Source organism: Spermophilus citellus (genome assembly GCF_964194105.1).
Source record: "Spermophilus citellus genome assembly, chromosome: 9".
In the NCBI taxonomy this organism is placed as follows: Eukaryota; Metazoa; Chordata; class Mammalia; order Rodentia; family Sciuridae; genus Spermophilus; species Spermophilus citellus.
This window is the reverse complement of record NC_138191.1, coordinates 86,678,830-86,695,701: the sequence shown is the minus strand read 5'-3', so window position 1 is coordinate 86,695,701 and position 16,872 is coordinate 86,678,830. Positions and strand designations below refer to the sequence as shown.

Here is a 16,872-nt window from a genome sequence, read left to right as displayed (position 1 = left end):
TGTTTCAACTCTAACTATTCTTGGCCTGACTCTCCAGAAAAGAAGTTAATTTTTAACCTCAGAAACCTTCTTTCTGGGTTACCTATCTGACTGCCTTGTGAATGAGATGATAATCTGTCATTTTGGAATAGTAGTCCTCTAAGAGGAGATGTGATAAGTTATAACATCTGCTTCTCTTTATTGATTTTCTTTGTGCTTTCACATATAGTTTCTGGTTTTATCATTTAAAGACACTGTAAGAAGAGCAGGTATTTTTACCTGGATCATCTTCCATGAATAAACTGCATTCACAGAGAGTCATTATAAATGATGCAAGGCCTCATAGAAATGGCAAGTGGCAGAGGCAGGATGTTTAACCCGAGTTTTGTGTTTCCTTTGTTTATATTGTACAGGCTAAGATAACAATGAGCATCATTTATTGAACTTATATTATTAAGCACTGCAATTAAATCTTTTCTCACTTAGCCACATACATGGCTTGTTCATTTACATTCTTTCAGTACTGGCTTTCAGTGACACCTTCCTTAAGCTCATATTTATGAATTTTATTGCTAGCATATCTCTTTACTTCTTATCATCTCTCTGCTTTATCTCCTTATAGTACACACACACACACACACACACACACACACACACACACACACATATGTTTTGTATCAGGCATTGAACTTAGGGGTACTCAACCACTAAGCCACATCCCCAGCCCTATTTTGTATTTTACTTAGAGACTGGGTCTCACTGAGTTGCTTAGCACCTCGCCGTTGCTGAGGCTGCCTTTGAACTCTTGATCCTTCTGCCTCAGCCTCCTGAGCCACTGGAATTACAGATGTGTGCCACTCCACCCAGCTTGTATTTATATTTTTATTGTATATTTTCCCCTGATAAAATATAAGTTCCATGAGGGCAAGGGAGTTTACTTTTTTCATTCTTTGATCTATACCCCACACTATTAAAGGTTGCTTGGTAAATATTTGTATGAATTAACAATCCTAAAAAAAAATACAAGCCTTATCAATAAGAAAAATCATGCATAAAATTTTCCTGTCCAAGGTCATCCAAGTAGATTACAGAACCTGATTCTTGGTTCAATGCTTCTCTGTGTTTTCAAACTTTTGTTTCCTAAGGTCTAAGGGAGGTACTGCAGATGCTATTACAGAACACAAAGGATCAACTTCTATTTTCTTCACTTCTTTCTCCATCAATTCACCTGACTTGTTGCATTTATTGGAGTTTAGTATGGGATTTTATTTTCTTAAGTAGCTTATTACTTTAGAAAAAAATGAAAAATTTACAAACTATTACTACATGCCATCCCCCCCCCCCAAAAAAAAAAACTCCATGCACAATTTGAATTTCAGTTTGTTTTTTATATGATGCAAAAATTTTGTGCTCAGGGAATATTCCTTTTAGTTTGGAAGAGGCAAGAAATACCAAGAATTTTTACTGCAGAGAGAAAAGTTGTGGTTTTTGGTACCTCCTCTAAAAACAGAAATCAGATTTCTTCTTTGGGAAGTTCATCTCCTGAGTGTAGGGATAACATTGGAATAATTCTCTATGTGATGCTTTATAGAGATAGGGGAATGGATGGATAAACAGGACTATGATCTCTTTGAGGAGGCAGATTCTGAGTATACCTCTGGTAAGTGGCAGGCAGGTGATAAATTCAGCAAACATTTGTTGAGGACTTATACACTTGGCTTTGGAGGAAGAGAAACAAAGAGCTTATCCCAAGGTCTTGTTAAATCACAGGAGACATTTGTTCATACATTTAATATATCTCGCTGATCTCTTAAAGGTGATGCCCCAAAGGACAGAGATGCCCTCTTTGGGAAATCTTGGTTATATTCCTGAGATATAGCAGGATGGTGGGCTAAATATACAACATTTCTTCCAGTCTGGCATTACTTCCTATTAGGTTTAAGTTACAGATGTTTTTCTAGAATCCTAATAAGCGGTGAACGGATGCAAGAATTAGTACATAAGTAAATCGCTTGGCATGTTAGAAAGGATCATTTATTTAGCATAACAGTTTGTGCTCACTTAACAAACATTACTTCATATGAGTCATTAGTTTTTACCACAACCTTGTGATATAAATACAATTATTCTTAAGACTGAATGTTAAGTAACTTCCCCAAATCATACTGAGTTAGGTGATAGGATTAGGATTTTAGCCAAAGTGGTCTACCTCTAAAACTCACATTCTTCACGGTGTTTTGAAACTGTGTGCTGGCATTGTGCACATTCTCTCTGCTGCAAAGTCCTCTGTATGTTTTCAGGTTTTTAAAGAAAGGTGGTTTATTCTCTCCTGAGAGTCTTACACATCAACCAACGCAAGATAAATAGTATGTCTAAACATCTTAAGTACTATGATGAAAACTCAGCTGCTAAACGAGGAAAAGATGGAGTTTAAACGCTGAGTTGACAGGGGTGAAACAATGATGGTGGTGCTTTCCGAGCTATGGGCCACAAGCCTTTTAGCTCTCATAAATCAGAAGGATATATTGGGGCCTTATGAGGAGGCCCTATATTACTAATGGGTTGTCCTGCAGAAACATAAACAAGATATAAAAATGAATGAAGCCCTCGATGGCTCTTTTGTCTTTCTGAACCATTCGTCATTATTCCATTATTACCATAACCTAAAGACGGTTGGTTATAATTTCCGTCATTGTGGAATTTCTATTGGACTATTGGGGTTTTGTTTTGTTTTTAAATAAATAGCCCCTAAATAAGAAAATTTAGCTAATTGGGTGAGTGAAAAACTGCAGCTGTTGGGCTAGTAGGTAGGATTAAAGTCTCACGTAGTGCGCTTCTTTTCTATCACACAGGAGAAAGTGGAAACAATTTGGCATTGTTAGTGTGGAGCTGTGGTGGCAAATCTCTCTTTAGTACAGCTTCCTGGGAATCCTGTAGCCTTTAGATACTGCTTGGGATTCCCACATCTCTTTCCTCATATGAAATTTTGATGATGATCAGAGACATTTGGAAACTGCTCAGCTTGTTTCTTAGGTAAAGATTAAGGTGGTCCTGACAGCTACTCGTCTCATCATTTAAAAATGACAATTAGGAATTTGAAGTATTTAGCAGTCTTGTTTATGTTTTAGGGAAAGTATTATGAAGCCCATGTCCTGTATCCTTGTATATGTTTGGAAGTTAAAATATATGTGTATGCATGCATGAAGGCTTAAATTCCTATACTAAATATAGACCAGCTGACTTCAGGGGTACATATCGTACATTAGCCGATATGTGTGTCTGTTGTTACACATACACACACGTACACTCATTCATTTTAGATAATATTCTCTCCTTAGACACAAAAAGTGTGTATGGATTGTTTATATATATGAATTGTATTCTGTGCATATATTTATACTCTATATGAATAGTGTTTATTTTTGCATTTGTGTGTTTGCTCCTTTGGGGGGTGGTGGTTAGGGATGTTTGGGATTGAACCCAGGGTCTCATACATACTAAGCATGTGCTTTACTACCAGACCCCCCACATACACCCCAATTTATGTAGATATACCTGTACCCACTATAGGAAATGGATTCATTATAAATACTATCACCTCCACACACTATTCTCTAAGGCTTGAAAATTCTGCCGATACATTTGTGTGTGCTGTGATTGCTTTGGCAGAAACCCTAACTAGTTTACTTCCTCATTCCTTTCATTCCCTCACTTTCTGTTCCCACTCTTGGTAAAGAAGCCAGTGAAGGGTCTGGTACTGTTTCTCCAGCAGTATAGGGGACTGGGTGCTGTATGTGGGCACAGCTGGAGGGAATTGGCTGCATCCAGGAGAGAGGTGGGGGACCTTTGGGGCAAGTTCTGAAAGGCATGCCAGCTCCCACTCTGATGTGCATCTTTCCTTGCATCCACCAAAACTTCAGCTTTTCACCGAACTCTACAATCCATATGTGTGCAGATGCCTTCTTGTCATGAAGCAGATCCTTCAAACAAATATGGGCTTGCACTGTATGCTCAAACACTCGGGCTTTGTTTAACTAGAGATGAATAGATGGAGTCTAAGTCTTCATTCTGGAGATCAGAAAGACTTTATCATGAGAGATGACTATTCCACTAAAAATGGAAACAAATCCATTTTATTCACAATTTCAGTATTTCAGGACTGAATAGTATTAGGAAATGCGAATGATTTCTCCAGCCCTTTCCTCACCCTTCACCCCTAACTCCATTCTGCACACAAAACTGCTGCTCCTTTTAGAAAAATAAAATAACCTCAAGCCATCTGTGATGGCAGAGTGTGCAAACACAAATGGGGCTCAGAACATTTTCTAAAACCTGGTGAGCAAATTAAGAATGACCATTCCATCCCTAAAATATTCCTTGGTGCAGTAGGAAATACTTTGGTAATGATGTGAAGGCATTAATTGCTGCTGATATGAGGAACCCCTGAGCTGGCTAAATGGTTTGAAACTCTGGACCCATGGAATAACATGTGGTATGATGGAATCAGAAGGATTCCAAGAGCTACAGCTTTATTTTTATATTAGAAGACTGGGCAGGTAGGGATCATGTTGAACTAGCTGTTCATGGGCATTTGTGCTGGGTGTTACTTAAGCAGCCTTTAGACCTTTTATATGCTGCAGAGTGCATTCTGGGTCTTCTGTGAAACCCTCAGAAATTTCACTATCACATCCACTGACTCCCAGGTCAAGCCTGCCATACACCAGTCTCCCGGGGAAGATTCGAGCCTGCATCCTTTGGAAACAAGCCACCAATAGAGAGAAGACATGCTCTGGTTCTTATGCTAGCAATCTGCCTTGTCATCAGTTAGGGGATGAGAAGACCTTCCTAAATCCAACTGTGAGTTAAGAGAGTGATATTAGATACAGCTGGCAAGGAAACACACAGAATAGATCAGAGAAGGATATAATAAAATTATTGTGGTTGAGGAAATATCCTCATTCCTCTAGTGTGGAACCCACATGGGAAACATTTCTTTTGTTATTGTTTCTAGCCAGTCTTAAGAGCAGGCAGTGTGTTTCTCACCAACATTCAATGTTTAGACCTCCTCTAAGTGATGTGTGGAGGTGGTGGTGTTGTGTGTGTGTATAAATGAACTTGGACCTCTGAATCACCACTCACAGTTCAGCTATCTGCCTGTATAGTAAAGGCCCCCACATCTCAGAGCCGTTTGCCATTGCTCAAGAGCTAGAAGGGCCTTTTCTCACTTGAGTGATAAGCACTTACCAGCTGGCTTACTGACTCAAAGGGAAGAACTGGAGGGAAAGTGCTCCTACCCCATAAGGTGGTCACAACATAGTCAAGATTCCAGTAACATGGATATTCAAAGGTAGTCTTCAATAGCTTAAGAAATCAAATGCTCACAAAATGCTTCATTTTTGCACTGTTTTTCTTCAGTTTTAAAGGGAATCTACATTGTGGAAGTTTATTACTCCAGACATGGAAACGCCTTGTGCATTAGGCTCTGTCTTGCACTCATCTACACAAAGAGAAGTAGCAGAGACATTATCCTCACTGATATAGAGCTCTACTGCCAGTCCTAAAATGGCATAATGTTATACTCCATTGGAAAGGTTGAATCAAGTTAATGTCATTAAGAAAGAGCAATTGGAATCATCCAGATTTTTGCAAATTTTAGAGAAGGTCTCAAGACTGCCTTCCCAGGAATTGCATTCAGTAGCTTTTTGGTCAAGGTAAAGAAGTGTTTTGTGTAGCAGAGTTTTGTTTCCTTGCCAGTGTCATCTTTCTATTCTATTGCTGAGCTAATTGACACTTGCTGGCAAGTGTTTGCTCAACATGCTCTCAGGGGTGCCCAGTAAAGAACAGCAAAGTGCTCCAAGTCAGGTTTCGTCCTTCATTAACACTGCAGGCCAGGCTCTGGCCCAGGCTTCCAGGCGGGTTGGTGATGAGATGTTATTTGCATTGAATGTGGGGAAGGTAGTCTGGGCTGAACTGAAATTTCAGGTTCCCAGCCTCTCCATCTCCAGTTCTTCTAGTGGCCCCTCTCAAAGTGCTTCCACTTTGTGTTGGTTAAGTGACACAACAGATATTAGTACTCTAAATAACAGCCTTTCAGAGTAAGAGGAGAGAGACCGGGTTTGCTTTTCTTTTCCAGAATTGAGTGTGTCTTTCATAGGCCATTAGGGAATTCCTAAGTTTGTGAATCCATGGCATATAACACCCCCCCCCCCCCCCCGTCGCTTCTTCTGTGATTAACATTCTATACAAATTTACCTTGGAAGTTGTGAGATAAATGTTAGAGATTTATTCTATATGGGATGGCTCCTGTTCTCTCCTTCCCCAATTCTCAGCCTGTCCATTATTTTGAAGGTCAAGATGAGGTTGGAACTTTTTTTTTTTCTTGTAAAGGGAACAGGCTGAAAACCTTCAAGGCCTGAACTCTTGCTTTTTTCGGATTTAAAGGAGCTCAGCAGCTCCCATTACAGAGTGAAGTGAGGAGAAGTGGGCCAGAGCCTGCCCTTCTCATTGTTTCCTTTGTTGAGATCTGGTGGTTAAGGGTAGAGTGGGGTGAAAAGCAGGGCAAGAGCCCATTGAGCTCCTGAGCTGACAACCTGGCTGTCAAGGGGACTGGGAGTGCAGACCAAGACTCTCCTGGAAAACTGAATACCAACTGCCACCCAAACTAGACTCCATCAGGACCTTTCAAGCACCCCTGTGTTGTGCTTCAAGAAAGAAGCTGCTGCTCTCAACATTTCCCAGGGCCCCCCCTCCTCCGGGTCTCTGGCATGTCAGCGCTTGCCTTCTGTTTTTTCCATTGTACTCTGCCCCGCTCAGCCCAAGGGCCCCCACCTCTCACAAGATCAGGATATGTGACCCTGGAGCCCAGACAGCCTTGCACATAAATCTTCCTGGTCCACCTGCAGATTATCTGTCAGCGGCTGCCCTGCTTCTCCCTTGGATGGGCTATTCTCACACATCCCTCAGACAACCTGCAGCCTCCATGGGCAACTGAAAATTCAGATTGGCCCCATTCCACCTCTGTGTCTTCATTTGTCTTGTCACATATCACTGCCTGCTGTGGGCAGGCTCTGCTGTAAAGGATATTTGATGAGGCCCAAACTCGTTGTGATGATCAGCTGTATCAGGATAATGACTGTCTTAGTTCATTTCTGTTGTTATAATGGAATACCAGAGACTAGGCCATTTATAAACAATAGAAGTTTATTTCAGCTCATGGTTCTAGAGGCTGAGAAGTCCAAGAGCTTGCCACTGTCATCTAGTAAGGGCCCTCATACTGTACAACATGAGAGAAGGGCAAGTGACCACGTACAGGACATAAGAGAAGAATTCAGCCAACCCATCCTCTTGATCCAGAACAGACTTTCCCAACAACTGCATTAGTCTAATCTTGAGGGCAGAGCCCTTGTGACCTAATCACCTCTTAAAGTTTTCACTTCTTAAAGTTATCACCTCTTTTGTTTTTGTTTTTGTGTGATACTGGATATTGAGCCCAGTATCCATGGACCTACCTCTTAATAGGTAGCTGGTCCTACCTCTTAATACTGTTAACAATGGCCATGAAATTTTTGAGTTTCAAAAGGGACATAACAATGGCCACTTGCCACCAGGATACCTATCTGAATGAGTGTTTTCTTCTAGTCAAGGGTTATAACCTGAACATTCATGTCCCTGCAAGTTCATACTTTAAATCTCTAAACCCCAATGTGATAGTATTAGGTATAGGGACTTTGGAAAGTTCAAATTAGGTTCCAACGAGATCATGAGCACAGAGCCCCATAATGAGATTAGTGCCTTTATATAAGAAAAGACAGAGACCTCAGACCATTTTGTATAAGAAGAGGAAGAGACAGAGACACACTCTGCCATGAGGGGATGCAAGAAGAAGGTAACCATCTGCAAGCTGGGAAAGGGGTCTCAACATAGAATCTGCTGACATCTTGATCTTGGTATCACCAGCCTACAGAAACAAAATGCTTGCTTTTTAAAAACACCCAGACTATAGTATTTCATTTTAGCATCAGAAGCTGACTAAGACAGTGAGGCTTGGTCCAGAGCAGCAGATGCTACCTGGGAGTCAGACAGACAGGGAAATTAGATAGGCCCTGAACTTTCTAATCAGCTTGCACCAGATATGAACAGTATTCAGGCTAGCTGCCTTTTCCTAGACTCTGAAGGTTTTTCCACTATGCCAAATAATACATGAGGGCAGATGCATACAGTGATTAATATCTTCAAGTCTCCTCTAGGGCAGGGGTGTCAATGGTAGAATGCTTGCCTAGCATGAACAAGGATCTCCAGCACTGCAAAACAGACACAGCAAAAAGTCCCTTCTGCATACTAGGTACCCTACTGAATAAAAATGCACAGTGCAGTGGTCCAAGCGCTTGAATTTGATCTAATTATTCTGTTTATCAGCTGGGTTACCTTGGGCAAGTTAATCCACTGGAAGCACCTGTAAAAATAGCATATAGGGATTGCTGAGATGAGGATTCAAGGGCATCGGGTAAGGTCACACTTTGCACAGTAGCTGGAATATAGTAAACAGTTAATGCTAACTATTACTATATCATTGGTTTGTTGGGAAAACAGGTTCTCAAGTGAGGTAAGATCAACAATGTGAAGCAGGTTGTGAGTGGAGCAGATGTTTAATCCTAGGAAAATTTTGGAAAAGGGGAGCCTGAGATGGCTTTAAAGGGGCTGTAATTGGGCTTTGAGCAGAACTTAGATAATTTAATTTGAGAGAGTTTGTGTTTGTCTGCAATTTGAAGCAGTTTGGAATTAGGAGAAATTATCTGTTTATTCTACTTTTACTCTGTGTGAACTTGGCCAATGCCCTGAGCCTTGATTTCCTTGCTTCTTAAAATGCAACAGGGAATATCTGCTTTTCCTAGCCTCCAGAGTTTTCATAAGGTACAAATGAGACAACTCTAGGAAAAATGCTTTGAAAGTTAGATCCTTAAATTCAGAAGAAGAGGATGCCTGAAGAATCCCAAGCTGCCCGAGACTGTCATTATCTCCTCTCCCCTACACACTATGGTATGTTGGCCACTCACCTTTTGCAAGCATAGAGAGTGCTCTTTGGAGCCTCCATTAGAGTACCTAAGCCAATTCTTTAAGTTTCCCAAATGAAATCAACTATGTTAATAGCAAATAACAGCAACAAGAGTAAAAACAACAGCCACTACCATTTATTTGGCATCTCTAATACATTCAACACTCTTAAATATTTTGCATACCTTATCCTACTTTGTTCTCAAACAACTTCGGGAAACAGCTATTATTTTTCTCAGTTTAGAAGCAATCAAGTTGCAGTTTAGTGCAAATTTTGCCTAGTTTCCTTTAGCCCAGAAATGATGGAGTTGAATTTTACTCATATTTATTTGTCCCTAGAGCATAAGCTCTTTGTGCCATTTGCTATTAAACTAAGGAAATATTTTCCCCCAGATCTGATGCCAGGTTTCCCCAGTAGAAAGATGAAGATGTGCCAAATGAACAAAATGGCTAATATTCGGGTGGTTCCTCTCCCTTTTCTTCCAGCTGTATTGTTGGAAATTTGGACTCCGCCATGTTTCCCATTCAGGACCACACGTACTTTTTAGTCCAGAGACTGAGGTATAACAATAAGAGTGAACCCTGGTAATCATCCTCTGCTTTATATATTCATTGTTTCATTTGAACTCATGAGAAGCCCTTTAAAAAGTATAATTCTAATTTTACTCATGAAGAAACCAATGCTATGGGAAGTCAAGGAACGTGCCCAAATTTCCAACTAGTAAGTGGAAGAGCTTTATGTCTATCTGGATTACAATGATTACTACTAACTATTTAGCCAGGATTAAGAGCATTTCCTATATCCCGTGTACCTGTGTGACGAAAACAATGAGAAAGTTCTACCTGAAGAACCTTGAATGTGAATGGTGTGATGCTGTTCAGAGATGTTATATATTTGTGCTTGGCTTATACTCAAAATTATTTCTGTGTTGCAGACCTTTAAACAATGAAATCCTGACACTTGCTGGAAAACAAAACAAAAGGTTTACTCTTGAGTAATAAGGCTGGAGTTGAAGGAAAGAGGGACCCGCTATTATTAAATTCTTATCATGGCATAAAGGTTTTTGAATGTCAAATGTTAAACTCTTCTACATTCAATAAGATTTTTGCTATGAATCCTGAGTCCCCTAGGGTACATTTCCTGTCTGTGCTTGTCAGCTTCATTGTTATGTATTTTAAATAAAGCTTTCCTTAACATTGAAACTCCTTCCGTCCCTTCCTTTTAGGAAGCAGACATAAATAAAGTGTGTACTGGTCCTTTGCGGGGTTTTTTTTGTTTTGTTTTGTTTTGTTTTTGTTTTCCTTTACCTTTTTCTGACCGTGTGCCCATCCCCCACTCCCAAATCTTCAGAAGTGTAAAGCTAAGGTAAAAAAGAGCTTTCAAAAAGGGGGCTCTGGGGAAGCATGCAAATGACAGAAATGTCTATGGGAAAATTAAGGGAGAGGAAATTCAGCGAGAAAGAAATTCATTGATGTTGTGATGAAACGTTGTCACTGGAGATGATGACAAATTAGAATCCGTTCCCATGGGGACCGTGGGCTACCTACTGATCATTTGACCCATGGCTGGATGTTGGCTAGTCTAAGAATTGACCCAAAAGATGACAAGATGGTTTTAGTCCTGTTGTCTCATCAGCATTCAGGAACCCCTTAGGGGATGAAGGGGAAAAGGATAAAGAAGGATAAAAGATGAAAGCTGAGCTGTGGAAAGAAAAATGTTTTTAATTACACTGAGGAGGATTGTGGGTCCACCTGTAGCTTTTTGTTGAGAATGTCCTTTGTTTTCTCCTGTCTGCAGGGATCATGGCAGGATACAGACCCAGAGTCTGTCTGGCCTCTTGGAAGGTTTCACAGTGGTTAGCTGGTCCTCTTCAGTTTAACAGGCACATTCAGGATTTAATCTCTCTGTGGGCTGTCTTTACTCTAGGAGATTCTGTTATGCTTGCCGAGCAACCTGGGTTTGGTTAGCATGTTTAGAAAGATTGCTTCTCAGAGTGTGGTGGGGAGGGGTGGGGGCAAACCCCTGCAGTGGAGCATGGGGTGAGGTTTCCATAGTGAGTCATCATCACACTCCTTGTCAGAGAGGGCAGGAGCTCACCTCTTAAGGCCAAGGGTCCAGGGAGGCCAGAGCACCCCTGCAGACTGGAGACCTTTAAGTTCCACAGGCCTCAGTCTCTTCACTTGGAAAATGGGAATTACACTTTCCTGTTATGATGACAGATGTGTAATTAAGGTGAAAATCCTGAGGAAAATATTGATGTCTGAAATTCATCTCCTGAAGGAAAGGAACAATATATAACTTCTGTTCTCTTTCCAGGTCACAAATAGACTAACATTTTTAAGGCCCTTGAGGCCTGGGGATGTAGCTCAGAGATAGAGTGCTTGCCCAGCATGGCAAGGCTGTGAGTTTTATCCCCAGTAAATAATTAAAGACCCTGAGTCATTAGAACAATTTAAGTTAGGTAATTTGAAATAAGCATTATTTTGTGGATTTGGGGGGTTTGGGTTTTTTTTTTAACATTTTTTAGTTATACATGGACACATTTTGTTTATTCATTTTTATGTGGTTTTGAGGATCTAACCCAGTGTCTCACATGTACCAGACAAGTGCTCTACCACTAAGCCACACCCCAGCCCAGGATTTTTGGCTTTGGAGGGAATTCACTTTATCACATTTTTCTCTATCCCTTTTTATGTTGGTGATTAATGCTAAACTTCCTCAAAGTACTTGATTTTCATAGGAATTATGAAGAATTCTAAATGAAATCACATTAATTTTTTAAAATTCAATTCTTTTTATGAAATAATGGGGCTGCATAGATTATAGTATCCTGCCAAGAATTCCATAGCATTTGTTCAAACAGAATTGAAAAGAAATGGGGAATATAGTTGATTTCTGTGTATTACAGAGAAGCTGTGTTGAATAGAAGTTGAAGCTTGGGGTCTACAGTCAGACTGCTAGGTTCAGATCCCAGCTATGTGACCTTGAACAAGTTATTTAACCTTCAGTGTCTGCTTCTGGGAAATGGAGGTATGTACCTTATAGAAGGGTGTGTGTGTGTGTGTGTGTGTGTGTGTGTGTGTGTGTGTGTGTGTGTATGAGAGAGGGAGAGACAGACAGACAGACAGATAGATAAACAGAGTCTTCCTATGTTGCCCAGGCTGGCCGAGAACTCACAGGCACAAGCAATCCTCTTGCCTCAGTTCCTGAGTACTTAGGATATAGGACAAGGTCACTGTTCCCTGCTGTAAGGTTCTTTAAAGGATTAAATGATATATGCATGTGAAATGCTTTGAACAGTGACTTAACATATAGCACTCAGCAAATGCTGTCAACTGGTTTTCTGTTTGTTTGTTTTAATAGGAGGCAGTATAGGATGTCACTGCATGAAAGATTGGGGAATTTCAGACTGAGAGGTGAAGGGAGCATGCATGTGAGACCTGTCGTCATGGGTATCTGGACTCTGTATAAGCTGCCTCCACTGAGGGGATCCAGCTTGGGGCCCTGGGGCATGGCTCAGTGGTAGTGAGTGCTCAGCCTATGGAAAGCCCTTGGTTCAGTTCCTAGCATCAGTGGGAGCAAAAAAGCATTCAGCTTGAGGTCAACCCTAATCAGAAAGCGGGAAGAAGTCTTCTCTCCCATCTCTCACCTAACCAAGCCCTCCTCTCTCCCATCAGTCAGACCCACCATCCCAAGGAGCAGTCAGTTCCACAGCCAACCCAGGGCCAGGGGCCTTCTAACAATCTCTTCTGTGCCTTACCTGCTTATGTTCACAGGATTTCCTGACCTGTGAGATTTGTTGTATTTTAATATCTTAAATCACCATTACAACTTTTTCTTTCTTTTTTTCTTTGTTTGTTTTAAGATTTGTTTTACTGAGGTGCCATAGCTAAGCAAGAAAACACAAAGGTTTTACAGAAAAGACACTCCTGAGTTTGAATAAGTGAATGACTCTTTCACTTATTTTGTGACTTTGGACTAGTTACTTAACCTCGCTGACATAAAATGAGAATACCTGCACTGTAGAGTCATCATGCCTAGTATACAGTAAATAAGTATCTCTATATGATAGCTATTATAATTTTCTGAAGAACCCTGAAGTCTCTTTGTGACAGGAGTACAGTCCGCAGGGTACAATCTTGATCATTTTGATGAACTAGGTGCAGTGCTTGAATTAGAGCAGCTTTGTTCAGCTTAGCTTTAGTATATTTCCCTTAGGATAGAATTTCTGTCTATCCGTGGATGTTTCCGTTATCTGTTGCTACATAACAAACTGCCCAAATCTTGGTGGTATAGAAAAAAAAAATTCTTTATGCTTAAAGATTCTAGAGCTCAAGAATTTGGACCAGGCCCAGCAATGATGGCTTACTTCTGCTCCATATAGTCTAGAGAGACATCAGGGGAGACCCCAAGGGCTAGAATTATTGGAGACCTCTTGAATCATGGCCAGAACCTGTGCTGAGAAGACTTGAAGGCATGTTCTTCCAAGGTCTCCAACCAAGCATGTATTATTGTCTGTCAGTTGTCTTGGATTTTTTACAGCATGATAGCCAAAAGCTACCATGAGAATGAGCATCCCAAGAGACACCGGTGGAAAGCTGCATGGCCTTTCACTATCTCTCTTTAGCAATTACACAGTATCACCCTGTCTATACTGGCAGAAGCCATCATAAACCTACTCAAATTCAAGCAATGAGGATAGGAAGAATGTAGACCCCACTCTCAAAGGAGAGACATGGTTAAGAATTTGCAGCAAAATTTTATAAAAAGTGCCACACTGCATTTATGGTTCCATCTTGAGACATGTTAGGTCTCCTGGCTTCTACTTATAGCAAAGCAAGCCATATAACCTGTATGGCAAGTTCTCAGCACTGCCTTTATATAGCGAAAGCAGCCAATACAATATGCAAACACATGATTGTGTTCCAATAAATTTTTGTTTGTGGATACTGAAAGTAGGATTCCATGTAATTATTAAATGTTATAAATAGTATTTTTAAAAAGAAAAACATTTAGCTGGGGATGTAGCTTAATGGTAGAACTTACCTAATATGCCCAAGGCCCTAGATTCAATCCCTAGCACTGAAGGGGGGCAGGGGGGGGAAGTCAAGCAATACAGTAAAGGGGGAAAACAATACCAAAAAGAAACCCAAACTTTAAAATGTGAGAATCATTCTTAGGTCATGGCCTATATAGAAACAGGCCTTGGACCAGATGAGAATATTTAACTCTCAAAAGACCTGACTTTTTATGGTTAGAATTTACCAAATGTGTAAAAGAAACTCCTGGGCATTTCTCAAGTGAAGTTGATTCCAAATTTTATTTTATTTTAATGTGAAATGGCGAAGATACTGTTTGGAAATTCAGTTCTTTCAAGTATACTTTATCTTCATTCTGTTCCAAAACATTTGTTACCAAGTGATAGACTATACTCTTGATATCTCTAGATAGCCACTCAAGATATTTATGTTAATCAGAAGTCGGAACCTAAAAAAAGATAGAGCTTCTTCTTGATGGTGTATCTATAAACATATATTGTTGTATATTCTAAAAATAAATATCCTATGGTTTTAAAGAAATTGTTCATCATTAGACCAAAAGATAAGCTTAATAACTCTTAGTCATATATATATATATATATATATATATATATATATATATATATATGACTTATGAGGTGCTTTTTGAATGCCTACAGTACTAGATGCTGAAGATACAGAGGCAAACATATATGGCAACTGCTCTTGCAGAGCACAGTCCAGAGGGAAAACTGGTCATTAAACATGTAATAGCATTAAGAAGCAGTGTGCATTGTAAGAGGGGTGTGCCAGGCACTGGGAGAGTATGTATTAGGTCTTCCAGCTGGACCTGTTGCCTCCCATCCTTAAGCACCCACTGAGTGTGAGAATCTGGAAGAGGACCATTAGATCAGTGCCTGTGCTGTTGTAGAAACCCAGCTGCACATCTACCGATAATGCTGAGCAGTCCTATCTTTGTATTTAAACTATGTTTAAAGGTGTAGGCACCTACGATGGCTTCTTTTGTATTACTTTCAGGAAGGAACAACATAGGACAAAATGGAAATTTGTAAATTTGAAATTTGTTACACCCTCCCCTCCCCCCATGAAGTGCCACTTTGAATGGGTACAGAATTAAAATAGAAGAGTTTAGGAACTGTTAGCTGAATTACAAATGGGGATAATTATTTTCGATTTTTCTCTAAACCCAGGTTTCTCAACTGAGACACTACAGATATTCTGGGCTGGATAATTCTTGCTTATGGGAAGCTATCCTGTGCATTGTGGAATGTTTAGGAGTATCCTTACTGCTACCTGTCTACTGGTACTTGTTTCCACTGAGTTTTGACAAGCAAAATTATCTCCCAACATTGGGAAATGTCCTTTGGGGGGCAAAATCACCAATGGTCTGAACTAAAATTCAAGTGTTTGTATGTATTACTGTAGTGAGCCCAACAAGGAAAATCTGTATGTTATTAATAAATAGTAAGAGCTGTAGTTCAGGGAGTAGAATGGCAGGTAGACCGGATCATCTTCCACATACACAACTCCTCCTTTGAAAATGATGAAATGAATTTAGGCAACCCATCATCCAATTAAACATCACTCTTATATTCTTTTATGATGTCTGGAAGTTTTTCTAAACTTTATAATTTGTGCAGTTTTTAGGAAGGTTAAGAACTTCCCTTCTTTCATTGAGACTTCAAAAGCTCTAGAATTTCTCTGCAACAAAATCAACATTTAAAAATTGGCTTGAAAATAACAAGTGAAGATATTCTGATTTGACTCCGTGTTCTCAGCCTGTATACTATTGGATTGTGCGAGACACATAACCCAAAGGAGATGATTAGTTCTCCTCTAGTATGCTGATAATGAATAGCTCTACAAAACCAATTAGCTATAATTCTATCAGTCATTTCATTTGGGTAACATTTTGTTTAAGGGGAAGAAAAACAACACTGTTTTCCTTGGAGATCTGTAATTAAGCTGTGGTGTTTGATGGGAACAGTGGAGGAGAAAATAGTGTGCTTACCAATTTGCTTTCATTATTCCCACATGAAAGTAAATCATGATAAAGTGTTCTGTTCACAGCAGTTAAGAAAGACATTTGTCCATCTTGAAGGTGTAATAGGCCACAGACAATTGCTATTTCTACTTATACATTTTGTTTTATATGGATGTCTGCGTTGTAAAACTCCCAAGAATTACCATTCACATGGAAGACTGAGAATGGTGTCCCTGGGGTTGTATATATAGCAGGAGGTAGTGAATGTCCTTCCCTTCCATCATGTCTCCTCCTCCCACCCTAAGTTCATGTGAATCCAGAACCACTAATAATGGAAAATGATTCTCCTCTTTTTTTTCTTCCAATCATTATTATTGCTCTGTAACTTGCAATGCCTACTGTCATGCCAACAATAATACCTGACTAGTCTTTTTTTTAAATATTTATTTATTTTTTTAGGTGTAGATGGACACAACACTGCCTTTATTTTTATGTGGTGCTGAGGATCGGACCCGGGTCCTGCCCATGCTAGGCGAGCGCTCTACCGCTGAGCCACAATCCCAGCCCCACTGGCTAGTCTTTATTTCCTTTTTCCAGCAAGGCATTTTATGAATAGCTATTAATCCATTTGAATTTGTACACATGACAAGTTTGTAGTACATCATCATCTGTTATGAGAGAGAAACACTGTTTTATTTCTGTCTGAGTTTTCTTCTGCAACTTTGGGGCAGTTTTGCAATTTTTGTCTTAGCCCACATGGTGGAAGAAGACCTTGGTGGTTTTTTTTGTTTGTTTGTTTTACCAGAATTTTAACATAT

The 16,872-nt window shown here is 40.0% G+C and overlaps 1 protein-coding gene across 1 annotated transcript in view; it reads left to right on the top strand.

The window, feature by feature from the left end:
• Window positions 1-16,872, top strand: part of CACHD1 (cache domain containing 1) — a 219,803-nt gene that overhangs the window by 98,154 nt on the left and 104,777 nt on the right. The window lies entirely within an intron of this gene.